This window comes from Saccopteryx bilineata, chromosome 2, assembly GCF_036850765.1.
Source record: "Saccopteryx bilineata isolate mSacBil1 chromosome 2, mSacBil1_pri_phased_curated, whole genome shotgun sequence".
NCBI classification, from domain to species: domain Eukaryota; kingdom Metazoa; phylum Chordata; class Mammalia; order Chiroptera; family Emballonuridae; genus Saccopteryx; species Saccopteryx bilineata.
Window position 1 is genome coordinate 137,175,934 of NC_089491.1, and position 27,172 is coordinate 137,203,105.

Below are 27,172 nucleotides of genomic sequence, written 5' to 3' on the forward strand. Positions count from 1 at the left end.
TAATTTCCTTATGCTTATATTACTTGGCTGTTGTTTAGATGTCTAGATCTCTGGCTGTAGTTTTCATGAAATTTAGAAAATTTTCAGTTATATTTTTTCAAATATTTTTTCATACCCTGTCCTTTTTTTCTGGGCCTCCAATTATACCAATTTTAGACTACTTGATCTTATTCCACTTTTTTTTCTCAGGTTTTTATTATTTAGAGAAAGGAAGAGACAGAAGAAAGGGGAGGAGAAAGATAAAAAGCATCAACTCATAGTTTTTATTGATTGCTTCTGATATGTGCCTTGACCCTGAGGATCAAGTTGAGCTAGTGACCCCTAGCTCAAGCCAGTGACCTTGTACTTCAAGCCAAGGACCTTAGGCTTCAAGCTAGTGACCTCTAGCTCAAGCCAGTGACCTTGGGATCATGATGATGATCCTGTGCTCAAACCAGCGACCCCCGTGCTCGAGTGTGTGGCTTCATGGTTTTGAACTGGGTCCTTTGCATCCCAGATAGAGGTTCTATCCACTGCGCCACCAATAGTCAGGCATTATTATTATTATTTTTTTTACTTTATTTTGAATAATTACTATTGCAATTTTTTAAACTTCACGATTATGTCTTCTGCAGTGTTTAATCTGCTGTTAAGCCCATTCTGTGTATTATTTTTTTAGAAGTTCTCTGAAAGTTCCATTTGAGTCTTTTTTTTTAGTCTTTGATGTCTTTCATCATTATGGTTAATTTTTTTCTACCTCCTTAAATATATGACACATATACTGCTCACAAAAATTTGGGGATATTTTATCACTTTATATTCTTTTTGAAATATCTTTTAATTTTTGTGAGCAGTATATTTATAATAGCTGCTTTCATATCCTTGTTTGCTAATTCTATCATCTCTTTCATTTCTGCTTTTCTGTTAGATAATTTTCTCCTGATTATAGGTCATACCGTCCAGATTCTCTGTATGCCTTTTTTTTTATGGTGAGAGAGACAGGGACAGACAGAGATAGAGACAGACAGGCAGGCAGGGAGAGAGATGAGTAGCATTAACTTTTTGTTGAGGCACCTTAGTTGTTCATTGATTGCTTTCTCATATGTGCCTTGACTGGGGTCTCTAGCCAAGTGGGTGACCCCTTGCTCAAACCAGCAACCTTGGGCTCAAGCCAGTGACCATGGGGTCATGTCTATGATCCCACGCTCAAGCCGGGGACCCTGCACTCTAGCTGGTGAGCTTGCACTCAAGCCGGATGTGCCCGTGCTCAAGCTGGAGACCTTGGGGTTTAGAACCTGGGACCTCTGCATCCCAGGCTGACACTCTATCCACTGCGCCACCATCTGGACAAGTTCTGTATGCCTTTTAATATTTGATTGGATTAAGACATTTTGAATTTTAATTTGTTGGCTGCTGAATTTTGTTGTATTATTTCAAATAGTGTTGCATTTTGTTCTGTTGTGCAGAACAAACTTGGAATCAGATGGATTATTTTTAAGGCATATTTTTAAGATTTGTTAGGTGGGATCCCAAATAACCTTTTATTGTAGGTCTAATTTAGCCCTACCACTAGAGAGATGCCCTCCCGAGGATTCGGATGAATGCTCTATGCATTACAAGGTTTAGCTGCTCTGAGTGGTAGGAACACAAACTATATATTACCAACTGTGTGTGTCTCCAGATGTTCTATCTACTCACTTTGTTTTTATTTTCCTGGCCCTGTGTAGTTTTCTCTCATGTGTGTATATGTTAGTACACACTTGAGCAGATCTTTCTATCTTTGGATTTCTTATTCCGTATTCTGTCTTCTCAAATTTTTGGACTTGCAAGTACTAGCTGTCTCACAAACTTTTAACTTTGGCTTCCAAATCAGTGAGTGGCCATTTTGACTTGGATTCTCCCACCATGTCCTGTGGCCTGTGAACTGACTCCATGTTGTAATCTGGGCAGTTATATTTCTTACCTTGTTTGTTTCCTTCCTCTCAGGAATTATAATTCTGTGCTGCTTGTCCAATATCTGAAAACCATTGTTTCATATATTTTGTTCAGGTATTTCTTTTAGTTGGGTGGTTAAATCTTGTACCAGTGTCTCCATTTTGATTGGAAGTAGAGTGCTATCTGCATATTGTAGTTTAAACGTGCCCCCAACCATTACCATACTTTTACTTTGATGTAACCACTGTGCAGAAGATAATGGATACTTCAGAAGTACAGGTGGCAATGAAATCTACCTTATAGAAAGTAAGTTTTTCCTTTTAAACTGTTGTAAAATCTTTGCATAAAATTTTCATACTTGGAATATTCACCATCTTTTATGGTAGCTTTCTATTATCTTAGACACATCACTTCTTGCTCAAGTAAACCTTGATAAACCAGACATTTCTGTATCCATAATACATAGATCCTTGTACTCAGCAGCAGGTAACCCTTTGAGCAGTACAAAAATTCATGTACGTCCTCATGCCTCCTGACCATCAGCGATCATGAAAAAAAACACTACTCAAAGGGTTAACAAAACACAGTTATTTTACCATAATATGAAGAATTTCAATGTACAAATTTTATGCTTTTTGGTTAGAGATCCTCATCATAGTTATAGGGTTTCCCTGTTCATTTTCTGCAGTGAGCCTAATCTGATCTTCTTTTAGACCTGGGTTCTTTCTGCTGAGTGACAATCCAGGGTCTTCCATCCTTGATTTTTTTATCCTTTTCATTGTATTGAACTATATAACAGCAATTTTCACTGGTCTGCCACAAAAATTTCTAAAACCTGTAATACCTGACTATTTAGTCAGGGGCACTGACCTCTTTTTCTTCCCTTTGATTATTGTCAAATAAAAAAAATGACAACAGCTAGCACAATAATTGTTTGGTGTAAATGAATCAAAATTACATCTCTTTTTCTAGATCGGCAAAAAATACATTTTTTTTTCTGTGGTGCAGAATTTTTGTAATTAGTTTACATGTGCCATGAGATAAAAAAGGTTGGAAATTGCTGGTTTAAAAGCTAACTACAGTTGCCCTTGGATGGCTCCAGTGTCTTGGTCATTTAGGGTTCAAGCATGTGGTAACAAATACCACCAGTAACACCATCTCTAAAGGACAAGGACGATAGATATGCACAATTTAAAATTTTCTCTTGGAAATTCATTTATTTTTCCATTCATTCTTTATTTCTTCTGGAAATTTTACGTGTTCTTCAAGGTTATGCAAACTTTGACAAGTTTGCAAGCCTATCCAAGGGAAAAGTCAGCACCTCACAGAGAGCCAAAGTAGAGGGGAAAAATTCCCCAATTTGTGTGGCATTGTGTCAGGAAATTGAAATCATGATAAAGAGTATGTGTGCAGATATATGTAAATAGGTAGCTGCTGGGTTTTATTGTGTTTGTGTTTTTGTATGTGTGTTGTACAGGCAATATTATAATATAGACAACGGCCAGAGGCGGATTTCACAGCGGGCGCACAGGGCGCATGCCCTGGGCCCTGACTTCTGAAGGGCCTCGCCAAACCCCAATTTTACACTTTGTTCTAATGATACCAAGTTTGGTTTCATATGTGCAATTTTAACATTAATACTACATAATATTTTTTATTTATTTAAAAATATGGTTAACATGTATATTTTATCTTTCCTGTCTCTTTTTTTTAAGGGGCCCAATATTTTCTTCTGCACCAGGACCTCAACTGACCTTAATCTGCCTCTGACAATGACCAAAATATATTTCTTTCTCCAGTTATTTAAAGGAATAATTTTTTTGTTTGTTTTTGATTCTGAGGGTCAAGATAAACTTTCTATTTTTCTTTTTACTGTGTCTAATACCTAGCTGATGTTTCTCTACATAAATGAGATTTTTATGGAGGCCTTGCATTTTCTCCGGGGCTGTGGGCTAGACTGTGTTTGACTCTGATTTAATTTTTCTAGGCTTCTTTATCTCTTTAATTTCCCCAGCCCGGCTTCTACTGTCCTAGCGCCGCTGCATGCCACCGCGCATCCCCCGCCTTCTCCTCGTACCTGTCTCCTGAGCAGTAGTACCTCCTCTATATTTCTTGCTTTTTCTTTTGAAGTATTTCACTAGGGTGTTATATAATTTGGTAAATTAAGTATCCTTATAAATTAAAGGTGTTGCTACTGATAGTAGGGAGTTTTAAATTTTAAATTGACAAGGAGATTTTAATTTATATGTCATTAATATTATATAATGTTAAGCACTTTGAGTGAAATTTCTTATTTTGAGAGTTTTTAGTTTTACAGCGAGGAAAAGAAATGTCTTCTTAAAACAGATTAGTCCCAAAAGTGTAAGGCTTGCCTTGGGGAAAATTATTTCTCTTAAAACTCAGGCCAATGAATATATGTTTACACTGTTTTCTTGGTAGCTCCGAATCAGGTATTTTCATGGATGTTCTGCTTATCCCAGAAATAGAGCCTAAAGCTGAGTCTTTCACTTGGGGAATGCTTAAATGCTCCATAGATCAGTAACCAGAATCGTTTCATTTTGTGCCCATGTGGTTTCTGTGGGTGGTTTGTTGTTTTAAAAACTGTTTCAAAGAAGTGCATTCTTTTTCCTGGCAATCATGTGTATCCTGTGTAAGTATTTTTCATTATTAATAATTTTGAGAAGAACCAACTCCAGGTCATAATGCAGTTGGCTAAAGTGATGGGGTTTTATCCAGAGTCATCCCATATGATTTGTGTCTGGGTTGCCAAAATCCATTAATTTGAGGTTCCCAAAGGGCACACTAATGGTTTCCTCTCCTGTTTCTTACTGTCACCAACCTGTTTTTGGAAATTATTTCTATCAGTTTTGCATAAATCAAGAGTCTGTAAGGGAAATTCACGAGACATTTAGGTTTAATTTCTTCTAGGCCTCTATACTGGTTTTTCTTTTGGGGGGTATTCTCTGCCCCATCGCTATTTTTTACTCTATGTAGAAATTTCCATGTCTAATTGTGACTTGAATTTCAGCTTTTTACTGGGCTTTCATTTCCATCTTCTTCCTCATTTAGACTTAGTGGTTAGAAATCTTGTCTTTAATTGCATTTCAAAGTGGTTAAGTTCTGTCAGTTTCCACTCCCCTGTCCAACAGTCAGGGTTTTGCTTCTGTAGGTACACTGCAACCTTTTAATAATGAAGTTGGGTTTAAAGAGAAATGGAATTAAATTCTTGAGTTATTTCAGGAGTTACAACATTATGCTATTTACATGTTAGGCCACAGAGAAAGTTTTGTGAAAGCGAAGTTTTGTAGGAAGAGTTTCGTGTCATCAGCTTATTGTCTTAGAAGATATCTTTAGGATTTGGCTAGCCCAGAATTACAACTTTAAATAGTCTGCAACATTTTCTAATTAATAAGTAAATATTGTTTGTAATTAGGAATTAACCAGAAAGAAGACTTGTAGATGATCTCTTTGAATTTATCAATTTAACAGAGGAGGAAACTGAAACGTGGATAGGTTGGGTGTCCAGCTATAATTTAGGAGAAGAGTTAGTACTAGAACCCAGTGACCTAACTCCAAATCCAGTGTTCTTTTCATCATGTTGACCCCCGTTAGTTACCATCTTATCCCTAATAAAGTAACAATTTAGAGTATAAAGTGTGATAGGGTTCTGGTTTTAAAATACCCAGATACATTTAATTTGTGAGATAAAAATTTAAGTGATAACCTTGCAAATCCATACTACAGTTTCTCTCTTGACCTGTAAAACAGGACTGATCATTTCTGAGGTTGTTACTTGGTTTTTTGAGGAGGGAAATTGGCCCTTATTTTGTTTGAGTCTATTTTTCATTGCATTAAAGTAATTTTTAAAACTTTGCCAAAGCTAGGAAAACATGCAGACAAGGGCCTCCTGTGTTGGTTGCTGTTGCTTGCCTGATAGCGTTACACATCTGTCTACCTTTCTATGAGAACCTGTTTTGTTTAGGCAGCTAATTCTCCCTCACGTGACACAGAGAAAGGCGTCCTCATTCCAAGTTCCAGGATTGATTCTGGTAAGTCTGAGTGAAACATGGCTGTTTCCTTTGTTTGTTAGTGACAAATTCAAAGATGGGCAGATCATAGTCTCAAACTATTTTGATCATTGGGCTATCAACCTGTGGATGAAGCTAAATGTAGGCGGTCAGACCCAAGGGAATTTCAGAGAATTTCTGATGTTTCTGAAGTAGTGCTTTTAGAGCCTGCTCTACCATTGACTTCTTGTTATATCAGGTCATGGTTATACATTTTCTTACTGTTTAAGCTGGTCTGTTTTAGGAATTTTCTGTTACTTCCAGATGAAAGTATGTTATCTGATGTATCTCCTAATACTTACTTTATATTGTGAAAGAATATTCAGTAAGAGTTATGTTTTGGCAACTAAATTCATGTGAATTCGAGAAAGAGGGAAGAGGAATCTATCTTTCAATAGATTTGAACTAGGAGAATCTTTGTGATTGAGAGAGTCATGAAATCATGGCTCACCAGGCATCATAAATCCCTGTACAGTGGCACTTTGAGATACAAGTTTAATTCGTTCTATAACCGAGCTCGTAAGTCAGTCAACTCATATATCAAACAAATTTCTTCCATTTAAAATAACTGAAATAGATTTAATTCATTCCAGCCCTGTGAAACATCCCCAAACCATCCTAAATTATGAAAAAAGACATTTTTAATTAAGGAACACACATGTATACTTTACCAATGCATAACAAAATATATGAAATAAAAGAAAAAAGTGTTATTTAGTACTGTACTGTATTCTTACCTTGGAGACAGACGAGCGAGGCTAACGGAGGTGAATGGTGGAGGAGGAGGCAGGGAGGGAGGGAGGAAAGGATGCAGGCACTGTAGACACGTAAACTAAAACTGCACTTTCTTAACACTAAATGCAAACTAAAACTGCACTTTCTTTACTTAAAATGAAACCATAAAAACTTAATTGTAAAAAAATGCACTTTCTTAACTTTAAACTTAACCTAAGCTTAACATTACGTATTTTCATTTAATCATCACCTATTTTTGCCTTTTTGGCTGCACTTTCGGCACTTTCACTTGCAGGACTTTTGAATAAAAATCTATCCAAAGAGGTTTGCTTTTGCCTGCCTTTTAAAATGTTACGGAAGTGTGACAAACAAGTGTCATTAAAAAGTGCTGAAGCAGGACCAGTTGAAACTTTTTCTGGGTGTTTCTTTTCAATGAAACTTGAAAGCTTTTCCCACATTGCCAGCATGTCTTTAATTTCACTTGTAGAAATCACTTTCTCCGACTCTACCTCCTCCTCACTACTAATCTCTTGCAGAAGCTCCATATGTTGCATCATCTGTAGCTCCTTCAACTCCTCAGTTGAGAGTTCCTCCTCATGTTCCTCGAGGAGCTCGTTTATGTCACCCTCATCTATCTCCAGACCCATCGACTTCCGAGGGACACAGTCTTCTCCAACGCTTCTACCTCGGTTTTGATTTTTGGTTCAAATCCTTCGAAGTCCCTATCTGCAACATCAGGCTATAACTTTTTCCATGCTGAGTTCAAGGTTCTTGTAACCTCTTGCCATGCTAAGTCAATAATGCCTAAACATATCACAATGTTGATCTTTCCAAAACTCTTGAAGGGTTAGATTTGTATTCTCACAAAGCAGCGGTGGAACAAGTGCTTTGTGTAAAGCTTTATAAAGTTCAAAATGACCTGCTGATCCATAGGTTGCAAGATTGAAGTCGTGTTGGGTGGGAGGTAGAGGACTTTCACAAATTTGAACTCATCGAGAATGTCATCTTCAAGACCAGGTGGGTGGGCTGGAGCATTTTCAAGGATTAGTAATGCTTTCATTGGGAGTTTCTTTTCTTTTTCTTTTTTTTTTTATAAATTTTTATTAATTTTAATGGGGTGACATCAATAAATCAGGGTACATATGTTCAAAGAAAACATCTCCAGGTTATCTTGTCATTCAATTATGTTGCATACCCATCACCCAAAGTCAGATTGTCCTCCGTCACCTTCTATCTGGTTTTCTTTGTGTCCCTTCCCATCCCCACTCCCCTCTCCCTCCCTCCCCTCCCAACCACCACACTCTTGTCCATGTCTCTTAGTCTCGTTTTTATGTCCCACCTATGTATGGAATCCTGCAGTTCTTAGTTTTTTCTGATTTACTTATTTCACTCTGTATAATGTTATCAAAATCCAACCATTTTGTTGTAAATGATCCGATGTCATCATTTCTTATGGCTGAGTAGTATTCCATAGTGTATATGTGCTACATCTTCTTTATCCAGTCATCTATTGAAGGGTTTTTTGGTTGTTTCCATGTTTTGGCCACTGTGAACAATGCTGCAATGAACATGGGGCTACATGTGTCTTTATGTATCAATGTTTCTGAGTTTTTGGGGTATATACCCAGTAGAGGGATTGCTGGGTCATAAGGTAGTTCTATTTTCAGTTTTTTGAGGAACCACCATACTTTCTTCCATAATGGTTGTACTACTTTACATTCCCACCAACAGTGAATGAGGGTTCCTTTTTCTCCACAGCCTCTCCAAATCTCGCTAGTATCTGTCTTGTTGATAATAGCTAATCTAACAGGTGTGAAGTGGTATCTCTTGGTAGGTTTGATTTGCATTTCTCTAATAGCTAATGAAGATGAGCATCTCTTTATATATCTGTTGGCCATTTGTATTACTTCCTGGGAGAAGTGTCTGTTCATGTCCTCTTCCATTTTTTTATTGGATTGTTTGTTTGTTTGCTGTTGAGTTTTATGAGTTCTTTGTATATTTTGGATATTAGGCCCTTATCTGAGCTGTTGTTTGAAAATATTTCCCATTTAGTTTGCTGTCTGTTTATTTTGTTGTCAGTTTCTCTTGCTGAGTAAAATCTTTTTCATCTGATGTAGTCCTATTCATTTATCTTTGCCTTCACTACTCTTGCCTTTGGAGACAAATTCATAAAATGCTCTTTAAAACCCAGGTCCATGAGTTTAGTACTTATGTTTTCTTCTATATACTTTATTGTTTCAGGTCTTATCTTTAGGTCTTTGATCCATTTTGAATTAATTTTAGTACAAGGGGACAAACTGTAGTTGAGTTTCATTCTTTTGCATGTGGCTTTCCAGTTTTCCCAGCACCATTTGTTGAAGACGCTTTCTTTTCTCCATTGTATGTTGTTGGCCCCTTTATTGAAAAGTATTTGACCATATACATGTGGTTTTATTTCTGGACTTTCTATTGTGTTCCATTGGTCTGAGTGTCTATTTTTCTGCCAATACCATGCTGTTTTGATTGTCGTGGCTCTATAATATAGTTTGAAGTCAGGTATTGTAATGCCTCCAGCTTCATTCTTTTTCCTTAGGATTGCTTTGGCTATTTGGGTTTTTTTTTATAGTTGCATATAAATCTGATGATTTTTGTTCCATTTCTTTAAAAAATGTCATTGGAATTTTGATTAATTAGACAATATAAAGAAATAAAAGGCATCCCCATATCAGAAAAGAAGAAGTAAAGGTTTCACTTTTTGCAGATGATATGATCCTATACATCGAAAATCCCAAAGACTCCACAAAAAGATTATTAGAAATAATAAACCAATACAGTAAGGTCACAAGACACAAAATTAATATACAAAAATCCATTGCCTTTTTATATGCCAACAATGAAACATTAGAAAATGAACTCAAAAAATAATCCCCTTCACAATTTCAACAACAACAAAAAAAATACCTAGGTATAAACATAACAAAGAATGTAAAGGACCTATATAACGAAAACTACAAAGCATTGTCAAGGGAAATTGAAAAAGATACAATGAAATGGAAAAATATTCCTTGTTCTTGGATAGGAAGAGTAAATATAATCAAAATGGCCATATTACCCAAAGCAATATACAAATTTAATGCAATCACCATCAAAATTCCAATGACATTTTTTAGAGTTTAGTTTCTTGAAGATATTTCTTCACTGCAGGACCAAAGACAAGATTTACCCATTCAATAAAAAACAGCCACGTAACCCATGCCCTAGCATTGGTGTGCCACATAACCTGCAGTTTTCCTTTAAGAATCTTGTGAGTCTTAAAGACTCGAGGATTTTCAGAATGATACACTACCAGTGGCTTTACTTTACAGTCAAGGCTAGCATTTGCACACATTGCAAGGATCAGACGGTCCTTCATGGGTTTATGGCCTGGCAGCTTCTTCTTCTCTGTGGTGATGAAAGTTTTCCAGGGCATATTTTTCCAAAACAATCCTGTTTTGTCACAGTTGAATACTTGTTGGGGGATGTAGCCTTTCTTTGCGATAAGCGCAGCAAAAACGTGTGATGTACTCCTCAGCTGCCTCAACATCAGCACTCGCAGCTTCACCATGCCTCACCACCGAGTGGATGCCAGATCTCTTCTTGAAATTTTCAAACCAGACGTGACTTGTCTTAAACATATCTTCTGCTGCTTCTTTTGAGGTTGATGATTCTTTCTTCTTCAAGTCGCCATAAATAATGTGGGCCTTTTTGCATATTACAGTCTCCATCACTGTATCTCCTGCCAGCTCTTTCTCTTTCACCTACACCAGCAGAAACTTCTCCATTTCTTCATGGATATTTGTCCTTAATTGGGACAGAATTGTAGTTCCTTTCGCTGGATTTGTGCTTTTGATGGCATCCTTTTGTTTAAGGATGGGACAAATTGTAGATGTATTGCGGTCATACAGTCTTGCCAGTTCAATCACTCATACACCACACTCATGTTTTTCTGTTATTTCTTGCTTTACTTCTATCGACATCATTCTCTTATTCTCACCACTGTCCTTTACACTCACTTTCTTCGGCCCCATGGTAGCACACAAAAAAAGTTAGTAAAAAATGCAAAAATGATGCAAGAACGAGTACAGTGCATGAGCTTTGACTTGATTATGCGGGTAACACGTGAGATAGAAAGAGATGCTGGTGTTATGCTGCCAGTACTGGACCTGTGCGCCAACGCACCAACTAGCGGCAGTTTCCCGAATCATGACTCCTATCTCGGAGTTTCGCTCGGATCTCGAACACAAATACAGACCGAGTCTCAGCTCTTGTCTTAAAAAATTCATATGTTGGTCTGCTCGTATCTCAAGGTACCACTGTGTCGTTGCAGCCCCACCGAACTTTCCATTTATTTTTCCACTGACCTTCTAAAGCCAGTGGTTTCCTTTTATTTCTTATCTTCTTGGTGTCTGCAATATTACACCTATTTCCATCCTTGTACTCTTTTTCCTTATGATTTTCAGGATATAATTCTATCTTTCTACATCTAGAATAACTTTTAAATTTTGTTTACTAACATTTCCTTCCACCTATTCCTTGAATTGTAGTGGTTTTCTTTTTTTTTCCTTTTGGCCTCATTAAAACAAAACTTTATTACTTAGTATTGTTTTAGATTTTAAAAAAATTGTGAAGATAGTACAGTGCCCAACACTCAGTTTTTACAGTTAGTGTGGAACATTTGTTAAAATTAATGAAACAATGTCCATACATAATTTTTAAATAAAGTCCCTACTGTATTCAGATTTTCATAGCTTTGATCTACCATTTTAAAAGTTTTAGACTCTAATACAGGATACCATATTACACATATTACATTTAGTGGTCTTGTGTTCTTATATTACTTTTGGCTGTGATGGTGTTTTAAATTTTATCTATTTTTGATGACCTTGATTATTTGTTTTGAGAAGTATTGGTTAGATAGTTTATTGATCGTCCTTTATTTGGGGTTGGTCTGATGTTTTTCTCATTTTTCAAATGGAATTAAGAGTTTTTGGGGAAGACCACAGAGGTAAAGTGCCATTTTCATCACATAATGTCATGGAGACTGTTGATGTTGACTTGGATTCTGTGGCTGAGGTGGTTTTTGTCAGGCTTTTCTGCTTTGAGGTTTTCTTTCCCCCCTTTCAACATTGTACTCTTTGGAAGGAAGATGCTGTGTGCAACCCACGTTGAAGGAGAGGGGAGTTTCATCACCTTGCAGGTAGAGGATCTGTATATAGTATTTGGAATTCTGCATGGAAAATTTATTCTTTCCCACTTAATCATTCACTTATTTAATTATTTATATTAGTAGGAACGCATACGGGTTTATTTTCTACTTTGCTTGGCCTAATTTTTAAAATTTCTCTATGTATATAATGATTTCTAATGTGTTTATCCCACCTTTCCTTTAGAAAGAGCTCTTCTGGTCAACTTCCTTTCCCTGTTGGTCTTTTATTGAAACATCCAACTAAATGTGTCTTTGTTGCCTAAACTTAAACTAATCATTCTTTGTACTTCATCTTCTTATTTTATGCCTCATTACTTCTACCCAGACTGGCTTTTCCATCTGCTTGCTCAAGCTAGAACTCAATGAAATCCTTCAGTTACCCTTTCCTTCATTCTCACTTCCTTGGTACTTTCATTTGGGTTATATTTGCCTGTAGTATTTTTTAAAAACTAGCCTATTTTACTTCCACACAATTATCCACTTAGCCTGATAGCCATTTTTCTAAGACACAGTTCACTTACTTTAAATACTCCGTATCTCACATGCCTTCTCAAACTCCTTCAATGAGTTTAGTTTCTGATGTTAATTTAACTAGGATTTTAGGCAAATTACTTGGTTTCTCTGTAGCCTAGGTTTCTTTATTTTAAAAGTGTTGATATATCCATAATAACAGGGATCTTCTGAGGATTAAAAGTGATAATGTGTCTTAAAACATGAGGTATGTGTGTGGTCACAAAGCAGTATGCTGTAAAAGATAGTCATTTTTCTTTTTCTGTGGCTCCTTCCTAACTCCTTAGCATGGCCCTTCAGACCTTGGCTACTAGCCACTTACCCACCAGCTTCCTTTGTGGTTCTTCTCCTACCATCTGCACCGTATCCTTCAACAGTTACCTCTTATTTGTTGTATTTTATTTTATTTTATTTTTTTTTTAAATTTTATTTATTCATTTTAGAGAGGAGAGACAGAGAGAGAGAAGGGGGATAGGAGCTGGAAGCATCAACTCCCATATGTGCCTTGACCAGGCAAGCCCAGGGTTTCAAACCGGCGACCTCAGCATTTCCAGGTCGACAGTTTATCCACTGCGCCACCACAGGTCAGGCTATTTGTTGTATTTTAGGCTTGCCATACTGTTTGCTTTCTGTTCCTGTCCCTTCTTACTTGTTCCTTTGTCAGGAATGCCCTGATAGGTCTTGTCCAGCAGAAAACCGAGCTTTTACTTATCCCTCATTAATCAACTTAAATATGATATTTCTACCCTGCAGAGTTTATCACCACCTTTCTCTGTTGTTACTGTACACATGTACAGATGTGTTATGTGTACTAAGTATTGATATATATATATATATATATATATATATATATGTTTGCAAGTCTGTCTTTTTTTGTCTGTTAAATTATGACCTCCAAAGGCACAAGGACTAAATTTTTATTACATTGCTAGCATTAGTATCGTTGTTAACTTTCGTTATTTGGACAACCTCACAAGTGTGAAATCATGTCTAATTATCCTCTCTTACTAATGGTTATAAGGCTTCTACTTGAACCTTTCCAGTAGTGGGAACTTTGTAGTTGGAGAGGTAGTGATTCCTTTGGATAGGTCTAAAGTTAAGAAAGTTATGTTTATGTAGATTTGTAGTCTATCTGCCTTTAGCTTTCATTTGGCTATTCTTGGGAGCCATAAAGTATTAGTCTGCATTCAGCATTTTATAAGTATTTGACCACCAAATATGTGTCAAATACATTTCAGCAGTCCCTTTGTTAGAAATGAAAGAAACCTGAAACACTCTAGTATAAAAAAATGAAATTTGTTTATTAACATTGATAGTCTTCAGACTTTTTCCATTGTGTACCTCTATCAGGTATTAGGTATACATCCACTATGGCTAAACTTATTTGTACATTGTGTATATATGTGACTATAATATGTTATGTACATTATAAAACAGACACAGATATAGAACTTTGCAAAGGATAATACAAATCTATTTGGTATGTCTTTTCACATTCTGATGGATTATCTATGTGTCCCTCTTTCCCCACGGTGGTATGTGCATGCCGTTTTAAAGACCTCTGATACATGTTGCCAAACTGCAGTATGGGCAGACTTGGAACTAGTTTTGGGGATGACTGAAGACACTCAGATGTCTCTGCAAGTTCTACTTTGTTTTTTCTTTTTTCTCTTTCCTAGACTGGCTTGTCCTGGGCCTAGGACCATGGCTTCTGGCTTTGGGTTCATTTTTTCACAGCTTTCATTCACTTATTCAACAAATTATGAAGTGTATAGTTGTGCCAGGCACTGTTCTAGGTGTTGGGGTATAGCAGTAAGTATTAAAAAGAAGTATATTAAAGTTATAAGTGCTATGCAGAGAATTAAAATAAGATGATGTGACCGTGATTAAGTGACTGCTTGAGAAAGCTTTTGTCCAGAGGAGACATTAAAGCTGCAATCCGAATCACAAGAAATAGCCAGCCATACAAAGAGCAGGAGGAAGAGCATTCCAGGGAATATAGCTCAGGCACAAAGCTCAGGCAAGTTTATTTCTAAAACTGGTCTGAACTTGCATACTGAGGAAGTTAAGATAAGACAGTTGGATTCAGAACTTACTAGGTGGGGAGAGTTTTGTGATTAGAAAGAAAAAGGGGCTTTCCCCCTCCTATCTCCAGTTGGAAACATCACAAAGAAAGATTGATTGGTCCAGCTGTAGTCAGTTTCCTATCCTTAGGTCTGATTAGTATGGCGAGACTTGTGTTATTTAGCTCCGCTTGGGTTAATTGCCTACTCTTATGGCTACAAGAAGCTTGGAAAGAAGTGTGTTGGGCTAGCAAAATACAGAGATGCCACTTGGTATAGGACTGTGGATCAAGAACTTTCCATTTTGTTAGCTAGGAATTTTGTCTTAACATATTTGAGGATACCTATTGTTCTTTATCTTTGTTGACTTTTTAACAACGCCACACTTTTGTAGTTTTTTTAGTTTTTCTTTAGTCTTCTTTTAAATGAATCTTTGACAACATGTATTACTTTCACATTGCATGGTCATGGTGAGAGTGAAAGGTGGAAAGAGAAGATAGTGCATCCTATGAATATATTCATTCTATTCCCTGAACAGCCATTGATGTGTAAAGGTTATATGTAATTTGGGAACTCTCTGAACTTTATTTCCTAAAATAGGGAAATTGGCCAGTGTATTTTAGAAAGTTTTTCTTAAGCTAAAAACAAAAGTGCTTTCCATGTGTCTCTAATAACTGAGAAAGCTTTGTTAATCGATACTGTTTCATCTTCCACATATTCTGAGTAAGCATTCTTGCATAATATTATTGCTTATTGGTTTATGGTAGTACTATTAAAAAGTTTGTTCCCATATGGTAGTGAGGGTTGCATGTTTGAATTCTGTGTAGCAGTGAGTGGCATAATTTTGACTCATAGTGGTATTCATTGTTATGGGCAATCCTGGGTACTAGGTTGATATTTCTGAAGTGATGCAGTTGTAGTATATCTTTCATATGTAATGATATGTGACAGTTTTAATTCTTGAAGTCACGTGTAATAGGTACCTATAAAGAAGCAGAAGCTAATTTCTATAAAGATTTGAATATGAAGTATACTTTTAATAAACTGTAGTAATTATAGTATTTGAAATCATGTTCTCTTAAAGAAATTATGAAATTATTTATTCAATTTACAGTGTTTGACCTAGGTTTTTGGTTTGATTCCTTACCCAGAAAGAACTCTTACATTAGAGTTCCAAGGTGAAACTTGTGTGTTTGAGTACTTAATTTAAAAGTTGTATATTATAAATATACCAGAGCCTTTAAAAAAATTCCCAAGAAATAGAGCTCTATGGTGAACCACTTTGCTTTACTATTATTACAGAATTTTAACAGTGCTTCTCGATGTTGTAATATGGGTTTTGTACATGTGGGTTATAAGAAATAAACTGGAAATCCTGTCTCTGTGGGTTGGAATCTGGTGTGGCTTCAAACGGCAAATAAGATATTTTAGCTTGTGTGTGCCAGGTAAAATTTTAAATGGACTTTCCATAGGGTCCAAACTTCTGAAGCCAAATAATGTAAAGTGATTTTATAGTTGCAGACAGACTCCTGTTGACTTATATTTGGTTTTGTTAACTTAGTGGGAAGCCAGTAGATGATTAAGCAAACAACTAAAGGAATATCTTTGTACATCCTTAGTACAGCTTGTTCCTGTTCACTTTGTGACAAGTTGTTTGGGAGGGTTCTGAAACGACATGCCAAGACTTAATATCCTAACAGTCTCGTTGAGTTTCTCTTTTATGTTTTTTAAATAACAGGTGTATTTCAAGATTTAGAATATCTTGATTTGTTTAGAAGACTTTTCTCAGAACAATTGAAGTGAGTAATTTTAGATTTTTTTAATTGTGCTTAAATGACGGTATGTTTGTTTTCTTTCTTTCTTCTAACTTATTTGAAAATTTTAGGAAAGGAACATTGTGTAGTACTATGAGGGTGGCCAAATTTAGAAAGGTCTAGGTGAATTTATTGTCTTTAAGCTTGCATTATTCTTATTTATGTGACTGGCTAGAGATGTCACATGTAATTTGAGGTCTACACTTGGTTTTATGTTAAGCGAATCTGATCCAGACTCAGCTATCTTCAATGGTGATTTTCCCAGCTGTAAATTCAGAACTTGGCATTGAAAACCATGTGGTTTTGTGTAAGTAGAATTCAGATTGTGATGTTTTCTGTCACTTCATAATTCTAATTTTGGAGTTTCAGATTTTAAAGCAGAATAATTCACTCCAGAAAAGTCTGAAATCTGTGATTTTCCACATATTGCCAGGAACATTGATAGTCAATAGTTTGAATCATACTGTATATCTTTTACTAGAAATATGGTGGAGCCTTTTACTCACACACTCATTGAATAGTAAACTTGAATATTCTATCTTTTATTTATGAAATTACAGGAAACCTTTTGTATCCGCATCCTAAAATTTCTTGGAAACACATAGATATTTATGGAATTTTCCTGTGCTGGTAATAAAAGGGGAAGAGTGGGGGATAAGCTTGGAGCATGAGCCACTTACTGCTCTTTTGCCTTACTTAAAAAAATTTCACCTTTCAAAATATTTGTCTAAGTTGCATACAGTTCCGTTTTGAGTGTTGCAGGTCCCTCTAAGTCTTTTCTTATAGCTGTTACCTACTTGTGTAAAGCCACCTATCAGAGATAAATGCCTAGGGGGCAGAGGTTCCTGTATATTCATCTTTGTATTTTGTTATACTTAGTTCCTTACATAGTAATGTACACAGAGTAAATACAATGGATTTATTGAATGAAATTGACAAATTAAAGGGGAGAAATTAGGTCGATTAACTAGAGGAAAGCTGTAAGTTTTGTAGTTTTTGTAGATATCTTGTTTTCTTTAAATAACCAAGAATGGTGATAGTTTTTTCACCTTTAAAACCCTTTTTATTGACTAGTGAGAAATTTTAGATGTCTTGTTCTGTTACCAACTAGCAATTTACCTTAAAAAAATTTTTTTAATTTAATTTAATTTAATTTTTTTGTGACAGAGGGAGAGAGAGAGAGAGAGAGAGAGGGAGAGAGAGAAAGAAACAGATAGGTACAGACAGGCAGGAAGAGAGAGAGATGAGAAGCATCTATTCTTCATTGCAGCTCCTTAGTTGTTCATTGATTGCTTTTTCACATGTGCCTTGACCAGAGAGCTACAGTAGAGTGAGTAACCCCTTGTTCAAGCCAGCAATCTTGGGCTTCAAGCCAGCGACCTTTGGGCTCAAGCCAGTGACCATGGGGTCATGTCTATGATCCCATGCTCAAGCCAGCAACCTTGGGGCTTCGAACCTGGGTCCTCTGCGTCCTAGTCTGATGCTCTATCCAGTGTGTTACCACTTGGTCAGGCAGCACTTTACCTTTTAATAAGTTGCTCTGTGTAGTAATTCTGGTGGTTAAAAAATACCATTATTTTGTTTCAGGGGACAGTGCTCATGTATTAATTTCTAGACCAATTTCTTTTGTCCTTTCCACTCCGCCTCCATTAAAAATTAATGTGAAATTTACATATATTGTGAAATGTACAGATTGTAGATGTAGTTTGTTTAGTTATGACATATATATACTGCTCACAAAAATGAGGGGTATTTTAAAATGAATATGAAGCTACAAAATATCCCCTAATTTTTGTGAGCAATGTGATTGTGTATACTCCAGTCAAGATATAAAACATTTCCATTTCCCCAGAAACTGCTTTAGTTCCTCCTGCAGTTCGTGTTACTCGCCTTATCCCCCAATCACTGTTCTCTTTTCTGTTACATAGATTAGTTTTGCCTGTTCTTGAACTTCATGTAATTGGAATTTACAATAATATGTCCTCTTTGTGATTGGCTTACTTTACTAAACATAATTTTTTTTTAGTTTTTCTGGTTATTAATATAAAGTCTATGTACTCAGTTTTTTTGAGACATTGCATAAAATTGATCATCTTTCTTCTTCTTTTTTTTTTTTTTTTTTTTTTTTGTATTTTTCTGAAGCTGGAAACAGGGAGAGACAGTCAGACAGACTCCTGCATATGCCCAACCAGGATCCACCCGGCACGCCCACCAGGGGCGACGCTCTGCCCACCAGGGGACGATGCTCTGCCCCTCCAGGGCGTTGCTCTGTTGCGACCAGAGCCACTCTAGCGCCTGGGGCAGAGGCCAAGGAGCCATCCCCAGCGCCCGGGCCATCTTTGCTCCAATGGAGCCTTGGCTGCAGGAGGGAAGAGAGAGACAGAGAGGAAGGAGAGGGGGAGGGGTGGAGAAGCAGATGGGCGCTTCTCCTGTGTGCCCTGGCCGGGAATCGAACCCGGGACTTCTGCACGCCAGGTCGATGCTCTACCACTGAGCCAACTGGCCAGGGCCAAATTGATCATCTTTATCATTTTAAAGTGTACAACTCAGTGGCATTAAGCGTACTCACATTCTTGTGTACCATCACCACCATCCAACCAGAGAACTCTTTTCATTTTGCAAAACTGAAACTTCATTTTTATTGCTTAATTTATAAAAAATTTTTTAAATGTGCTTATAATATAAGCTCTTTTATCCGCTCATTTGGATCTGGTAATTGTTAAGTGTATACAAAATTTTCGACTGTAGGAGATAGTCATAAAAATGATATATACATACATAATATATATTTATAGTCCTTTTTTTTTATATTGTGCCCACATCTTTTCTATTAGCATAGGTTTCCTGATTGGTATTCATCATGGACCTTTCTTTTTCCAAGTGGTTATTAGCCTTTATCAAGTTCTTATGAAATATTCAACCTACTCATGGAAACAACTACTTTCTATTTCTTACAGATTTTAAATAATATTTCATCAAATTATATAACTTCTTAGAGATAAAACAGACTAAAATGTTTAGAATAAAAATGACTGATTCTTGATAGTGAACAATTCAACTGATTAAAATACAAGTGCAGGGTCATTTTTCAGTAACCTCGATACTTTTCTTCACTGTGAGAATCAAGACTAATGGGGAACATTGGTTTATATCATGATTAACTCGTGACATAGTTAAAATACAATTAAAAGAATTTCTACTAGAGATAGTGATTGATAATTTAAAAGTTTTTAAAAGTTTCATTACCTCACAGTTACAAATTGGCAGTCTGCTTTTTTTCCTATTGTCATAGTGAGTTTATTCATGCCATAAAATAAAATTATAGTTTTTCTTTGAGATATCTGTTGTGTAACAAACAATCCCAAAGCTTAGTGGTTTAACCAACTATTTTATTTTGCTCACAATTTTGTAGGTCAGGAATTTGGGAATGGTTTTACTGGTCTCCTGCTGTTGTAGTCAGGTGGTGGCTGAGGGCCGGAGTCATCGGAAGGCCTCTCTATTCACATATCTAGCCCCAAGGCTGTGATATCTTAAAGAGTAGAAGATTCATTAGGTGCTTTTCTCGTCATGTGGTCTCTTCACAAGCTATTTCAGTTACATTAAGCATGGTGGTCCCAGGATAGTCAAATTTCTTTTATGCTGGGTAGCTTCCTCCAGAACAAGTATTCTAAAAGTCAGGAAGTGGAAACTGTAATTGCCTAAGGCCCAGGCCCAGAAAATGTTACAATTATCATATCTGACCCAGACTACTGGTCAAAACAGTCACAGAACCCATGAACATTCAAAAAAAGGAGACACAGGCTCTGCTTCTTTAAAGGATACATGCCAAAGAATTTGTGGCCATTTTCAATCTGCCACAGGTTTAAATGCTGTATATAGTTAATGATACTTTTTGTTTTCAAAGCTTGGGAATATTTTTGTGGCTGTCAACATTGAAGTCTATGGAAGAACACATGAGTTTGTATTTAATTGACTTGAGTTCTAACTGAATATGAAACATTTGGAGAGAGTAAAACCGATGAATTATAGAATGCTGGTGGCAACTTCATTGTAATAATGCTATTGTAAAGTTATTATTTACCAATCCAGCTCCTGTTCCATCATTAGGTTTGAGTTATAGTGCCTCATAGCATTAAAAAAAATGATGAGGAAAACAGAGCTCAGTAATGTATATAGATATATTTGAGTTTTAATATTTTGGCAGCCTAAAATTCCCATTGAGTATCATAGTAACAGAGATTTTAGACAACAGTGTGAGTTGGTTTTAGGTGGATTCGGTCTGAGTTTCATATTTTAGAAGGCAGCATTTAAAAATAAATATTATATTTATAATTAATTTTTTCTTCTTTGTTATTTGAACTGAATGTAGTATTTTATAAGTAAACTGGTAAAATTTACCTTTGTTTTTAAATGTAGTGTATTTTATCATCTGATATAAGACAGTCAGCTCTTTTGAGTAACATTTTTTTTCCAGTAATACATTTACCATAATTTTCTTTGATGACCAATGAAGAAACAGTGAAGAATTTCTAAAATGGTCATTAGAAACATTGATTTCACTAGATTTTGCTGTGCTTTGCTGTTGTAAATAATATCAGTTTTATTATCATTAGCCAATATTTGAGTGTGCATTTTGTTTTATTAAGTGCTGAGAATATATAGATTATGTAATCTATACCAAATGAATGTAATGAATAATGGTGTTTAGTCATTTCTTGAATAAAGCAAAAATGGAAATGCTCTTTCTTTCCCTGTGATTGTTTAGCACCAGCACCTGTTTTCCTGATGGTGCCAAGAAGAATACTTTTAGATGTTAATTTCACTATAATTTTAAGTGCTTCCTCTCTTTAAGCAAAGACTATTTCCAGAGATGTTTAAAACTTTGTTTTTAAAAATGACTCGTATTTCTTATGGACTTTTATTCTGTTACATAATTCATTATAATAAATTAATACTTTTTTGTGTAGACATTAACTTTGTTTTCTTATTCTGTATAAATATTAGGTATTAGAAGGTATAGGTAATATCCTGTGGAAGAGTGTTTTTGTTTGGTTTTATGTTATTTTATATATAATATAGATGTTCTTAATAACAGTATAATTACGTTGTTAAATTTAATGTCACTGTTATAATATTTTTTCTCTTTCATTCCATCATGTTTGGCTTGAATTATTTTATTCTAATAAATTACTTAATACATTTTTATGTTCAAGTTTTTTCTTTATATGAAGCAAAAAAAAAAAAACTTTGAGACTGCTATGTCCAAAAGACTATATATTGAAGTTTATATATTACAGTAAAAAACCGCTCAATCATAAAGTGATGTATAGTCATTGTTTTCCTAAAATTAGCCACTCAGTAAAATGTGAGAGCCTTTTTTTAGTAACTAAAAAACCTGTAAACTGGATAAGCCACAATTTAGGATCACATAAAATGTGAAAATCTGATATGAAAATCAATTAGAACTTCTTTTAATTATAGAATATTTTTTCTCAAAATTTGTTGAAAGAAATATGTTCATGGGCAAATAGATATATAATATATAACATTTATACATTTAAGTATTTTTAGTGCTTAGGATATCGCTTTTTACTTGTGTATAAATTATAATTAAATATTTTAATTACAAAATATTCACAGCTCTAACTCTTACAAAGCTGAATATTTATCTGTTTAGTCTTTTTCATTTGAATGCAGTAGGTATGGTTTTTAGAGACTTATTTCATAGAGAAGCAGTAGGCAAAGGTATATGCAACTATAATATTACTGGTATATGTTAATAGAAATTAAAAATAGTGAGTAAAAGTTTGTGTGTTTTGTATTATATTTTGATTGAATTATTTTCTTTGATTTTCATGTAACTCTAAACATATCAGAAATAGTTATGTTAAGTCTTCCGTTCAGTTAATATATTTTTAAAAATTATAATGTGATGGCTTGTAATGCCCTTCAAAAACTGAAAGAGAAAAACAGGTTCTAATCTCTGAACCTGTAAATGTTACTTTTTTGGGAAAATAAGGTAACACTCTTGTATATATAGCAATCTATTTTAAGATCCTCTATTTTGTTCCTATGATTTTATTTAAAGTTTTTCAATACAGTTTATCAATGAGTCTTCTCTTAACCATGATCATATCCTTAGCATCAAGCATAGTGGCTCAATCATTATTTGCTGAATGAATCTTATTAAGCAAAGTATCTTTTTTAAAAAAACTTTTTAGCCATTTGCTAATAGTGCCTAGTCTATTTTGCTCCTAGGTTTGTTGCCTTACTTCCACCTCTTCCCCACATACAGTAGAATATATTATTTCATAATTAAATAAAATTAAATATATATTTCATATATGTTTCTGTAATCACTGAAGTATGTTAGACTTAATCCTCTTCTCTTCCTGTGAGCTGGACATACTCACAAATGAACTTTCTTTTTACTGTTAGCCTCTTCTTACTTTTTGGGTGACACCCTAAATATTAGCCTGTCAGATGATCCTTCTTTTACCACTCAGTTCTTTATTTTTTTCTCTATATTAGTCTCTCTTTTGTTTTCTGTACCATTCATCCAAATTGATAATTAATATGTTTACTTGTTCCTTACCAAATGTCACATTAGAAAGTAGACTTCCTGCAGGCAGAGAGAATGTTTGTCTTATTCTGTATGCACAGTACAGTGCCTAGTATTTAACATGTTTATATTTATATAATTGAAATTTTTCATTCCAGTGTCTGACAGTCTCATTATACAGTATTTTGAGTTTATCTCCAGTATGATGGTATATTTTGATCTTGCTTTTAATTTTTAATATAAGATGTCCAATTCAGGAGACTAGTCTCAGTGGATCCCTGATGTCTACCTAACTCTATCACTGATCTACTACTCACTCTTAGTATATTTTGCTTAGATGATAAGTCACTTTTTACCTTTGTCAGCTATTACTGATAAAGTGTTTCTTGCTATTTTATTTTTCTGACTAACTAGATTTATTCACATTTATCTGCATCATTTATATAGGCTGGATTTGATATTATTTGGATATTACTTTAAATATCAACTGATAAATAACTTTGGCATTACAAATAAATATGATTTGTGGGCAAAACTATATAGTAACATGGTGGTAGAACTCCATTAACCCTAAGGAAAATACCCAGTTGAACTGTGGGAATTTAACAGGGTTAATGAACTTTAGGAAACAAAGTCATTTCTTACTAAGGGGTAGTCAGAATCAACTTTATTATTATTTGTTTAATTATGAAATGATATATTCTACTGTCTGTAGGGAATAGAGGTGAGAGTAAGACACAGCTTAGGAGGAAAATAGACTAGGCACTATCAGCAAATGACTAAAGATACTTTATCTGTTTAATAAGATTCATTTAGCAAATAATGATTGACCATTGTGCTTGATGCTGGGGCTCTGGTCATGGTCGAGAGCAGAATGTTTGATAAATTGTATTGAAAAACTTTGGATAAATCATGGGAACAAAATAGAGGATCTTCAAATAGATTCCTATACATACAAGAGTGTTATATATGAAAATTCAATTCAGAAGAATGAGGGTGGATTATTTAATAAGTAGCTCTGGCACATCTGTTTATTCATTTTGCGGGAAATGAATTTGGATCCCAATCTTGTACAATACACACAAATAAATTCCACATGGAAAGACTTAATAATAAAAATTCTGCACTAAATATAGGAGAATACATGTGCATTCCTGGGGTGAGGGAGACCTTCATCACCATTATAAATTACAAGCTCTGCAGAAAGAGAAATATATTTGACTATATAAAACTTAACTTCTGAATAAAAAATATACCATACAAACTGTGGGTTTTATAAAAAATATTGGCAATGCAGAGGAAGGACGAGGATAATACCTGTTATATGAAATAACTGCTTGGGTATTGACCAAAAAGATGCAAACAGCAATATAGGAAAATGAGCCAGTATAAATGGCCAGTAACAATATATTCAAACTCACTAGCAGAGGAATGCAAATTAATGAAGTAATATACAAAGTAATATAACATATCTATCAAAGTGCCTCCTTCGGCCCCTGTCCTTAAAAACAAAAACAAAGCAAACAAAAAAAATGGAAAAAGAGAAAAAGACCAATAATAATATTTTGCTGGCATGAACATAAAAAGGATTTTTTTTATACTTTGCTACTGGAAATGTGGATTTATGGAGCCTTTTTGGAAGGTGATCTGACAATATCTAATGAACAATATATATGTATATACTAGTGTCTTAGCAATTCAATTTTTTGGAATCTACCACATAGAAATATATCTCCACATGTGGCAAAGTACTGGAAACAAAGTACGTGTCTGTCAATAGATGAATGGTTGAGTAAATATGTTTTTATTTTGTATCTACTGGATAAAATCTTAGTAGCAGTTAAAAAGAATTAATCAAATATGTGCAAGTAGTCTAGGAGGAATTTTCATTGAGTATTAGTATGTGAGAAAAAATAAGATAATGAAGGATGTGTGAAATTTTATATTAAAAAAGCAGGACATGACAATACCATTATATATGAATACATGTATCTGAGAATACATATTTGTATATGAATCTCTAAGAATAGAAGTACAGGCTAGATACATATTAGGTCATTAACTTGGGCCATCTGGGTGGACAGGTGGGAGGAAGGGAGATGTAAGTAAGGTAGAAAACCATGTCCACAAAGGAAAAGAACGACTGCATTTAAAATCAACAGTTTTAATATGGTATGATTATACTTATGCTTTAAAGTTAAAAGTATACATTGATGTGTTTATATACGCAAAAGATTTTTAAAAAAATAATTGAATGTAGTGTGTTAATTAGTATAGCTCCTTTGGAAAGTCATTCAACAAACTTTATCAAGCAGTATTCGTACACTGAAATAATCATTCTGTATCAAGAAGTCATTGTGGTATTAGCTATATAATAGGGAGTATATTGGCTAAGTTTTAATGTTTAAAAATAGGAAAATAGTAAAATAGTCATGTTGATGAGATATTATGTGGATATGAATAATATAACTGAAGATTACATTTATAAAGCCATTAATAGAACTATATTTATAATTTAGTGTAAAAAGGGAATTTGTAATTTCGTGTATAATTTAAATATATGTACATATTTGAGTATTGGAAACAAATAAGATAGAATGAAAACAGTTTTTTTTGAGGATTATAGTAAGTTATTTTAATTGGTTTTGACAGTAAAATTTTGGAGAAAAGTATAGCTCAAATATTACAAAGCAAAATTTAGAAAATACTCATTACAATGAATATCTTGCTCTATAATGGTTTTTATTTATGATAAAAATAATTTTTAAGTTATGTTTTAGGCATTTGCAGAATTTATAAAAATGCAAATCCTGGTTCATAGTCTGCATTTTTTTTTTTCAGAGACAGAGAAAGAGTCAGAGACAGGGATAGACAGGGACAGACAGACAGGAGTGAAGAGAGATGAGAAGCATCAATCATTAGTTTTTCGTTGTGACACCTTAGTTGTTCATTGATTGCTTTCTCATATGTGCCTTGACTGTGGGCCTTCAGTAGACCGAGTAACAACCCCTTGCTCAAGCCAGTGACCTTGGGTCCAAGCTGGTGAGCTTTGCTCAAACCAGATGAGCCCACACTCAAGCTGGCGACCTCCGGGTCTTGAACCTGGGTCCTCTGCATCCCAGTCCGATGCTGTATCTACTCCGCCACTGCCTGGTCAGGCGGCATTTGCAGAATTTAAATATGGAATAAACTGGACATTTTACTCAATATCATAGTTAAAATATTTTCAGTCTCTTTATGATTTATTAATGATAAAACTTTGGTTTCATGTATCTTACTAGGACAAATACTTTAAGTCTCTGGAAATAACTAGCATTATTTTATATTTAAGTGAATAGTATTGATATAGATTCAGACAGCCAATTTTGTAACAGCTTAGCTATTTTACATCATTCAATTATTTGACATTTAAAATTTTTACACATCCTTTGAATCTGAAGAAAGGAATTAGTAGCAGAGTTATTTGTTACTTACTAGAGGAGAAAAAGATAGAATTTGCTCTTAATCACCTATTCTGAGAGATCTTTCCAAATCTTTCACCTGCTTTACTCTTTTTGTTTGTAGTGTGTCTTACCTTACATTAGTTTTTATGAGAGTTTCTGCACTTAGTAGTTATTATCTGGTATGGATTTCTCTGAATTTTCTTGATTTGTGTTTGTTGTGTTTAATTGATTTTGAAAAATTCTCAGCCCTCATGTCTTCAGACATATCTTTGTTCCATTCTCTCTGCTTTCTCTTTCTGGGATTTTAACTACATATATGACAGGCTCTATGACACTGTTCTGCAGGTCATGGATGGGTGCTTTCTTCTCTTCATCAAGTATATTTGTTTTTGTGTATGTTTCAATTTGGATGGTTTATCTTGACCTGTTTTCTAATTTATTAACTTTTTTTCTGATCTGTACAGTCTAATAATAAGCCCATAAAAGCCGATGATCTCTCAGATAGTGTTTTTCATTACCATCATTTTCATTTTGCTCTTTTTGATAATTCCCATCTACCTGTTGATGTCTGCTCATGCATGTTTTCTAATGTTTCACTATATTCTTATATTAATCACAGTTGATTTTTTTTAAAGTTTCTATCATCTAGATCAGGGGTCTCAAACTCAACTCAGCATGTGGGCCGCAGAGCAAGATCACAGCCGTTCCGCGGGCCGCACTAGGTCTACAAAAGGCAACTGTTACGCAACACTTTTCTCACTGCAGTTGAAAACAAAAAAAAAAATCAGTACAACAAGCATGCAGTTTACTCAGTGTCACAAAACGACCAGAAACTGTAGT

At 34.8% G+C, this 27,172-nt stretch overlaps 1 protein-coding gene across 3 annotated transcripts in view; it reads left to right on the top strand.

Annotated features, from left to right (window-relative positions):
* Window positions 1-27,172, top strand: part of CCDC91 (coiled-coil domain containing 91) — a 425,554-nt gene that overhangs the window by 46,034 nt on the left and 352,348 nt on the right. The window contains exon 2 of one of the 3 annotated variants that reach the window (XM_066258026.1): window positions 16,252-16,312. The exons of the other annotated variants lie outside the window; for them this stretch is intronic. The gene's annotated coding sequence lies outside the window, so the exon portion shown is untranslated. The remainder of the gene's footprint in view (window positions 1-16,251; window positions 16,313-27,172) is intronic. 3 annotated transcript variants of the gene reach the window in all.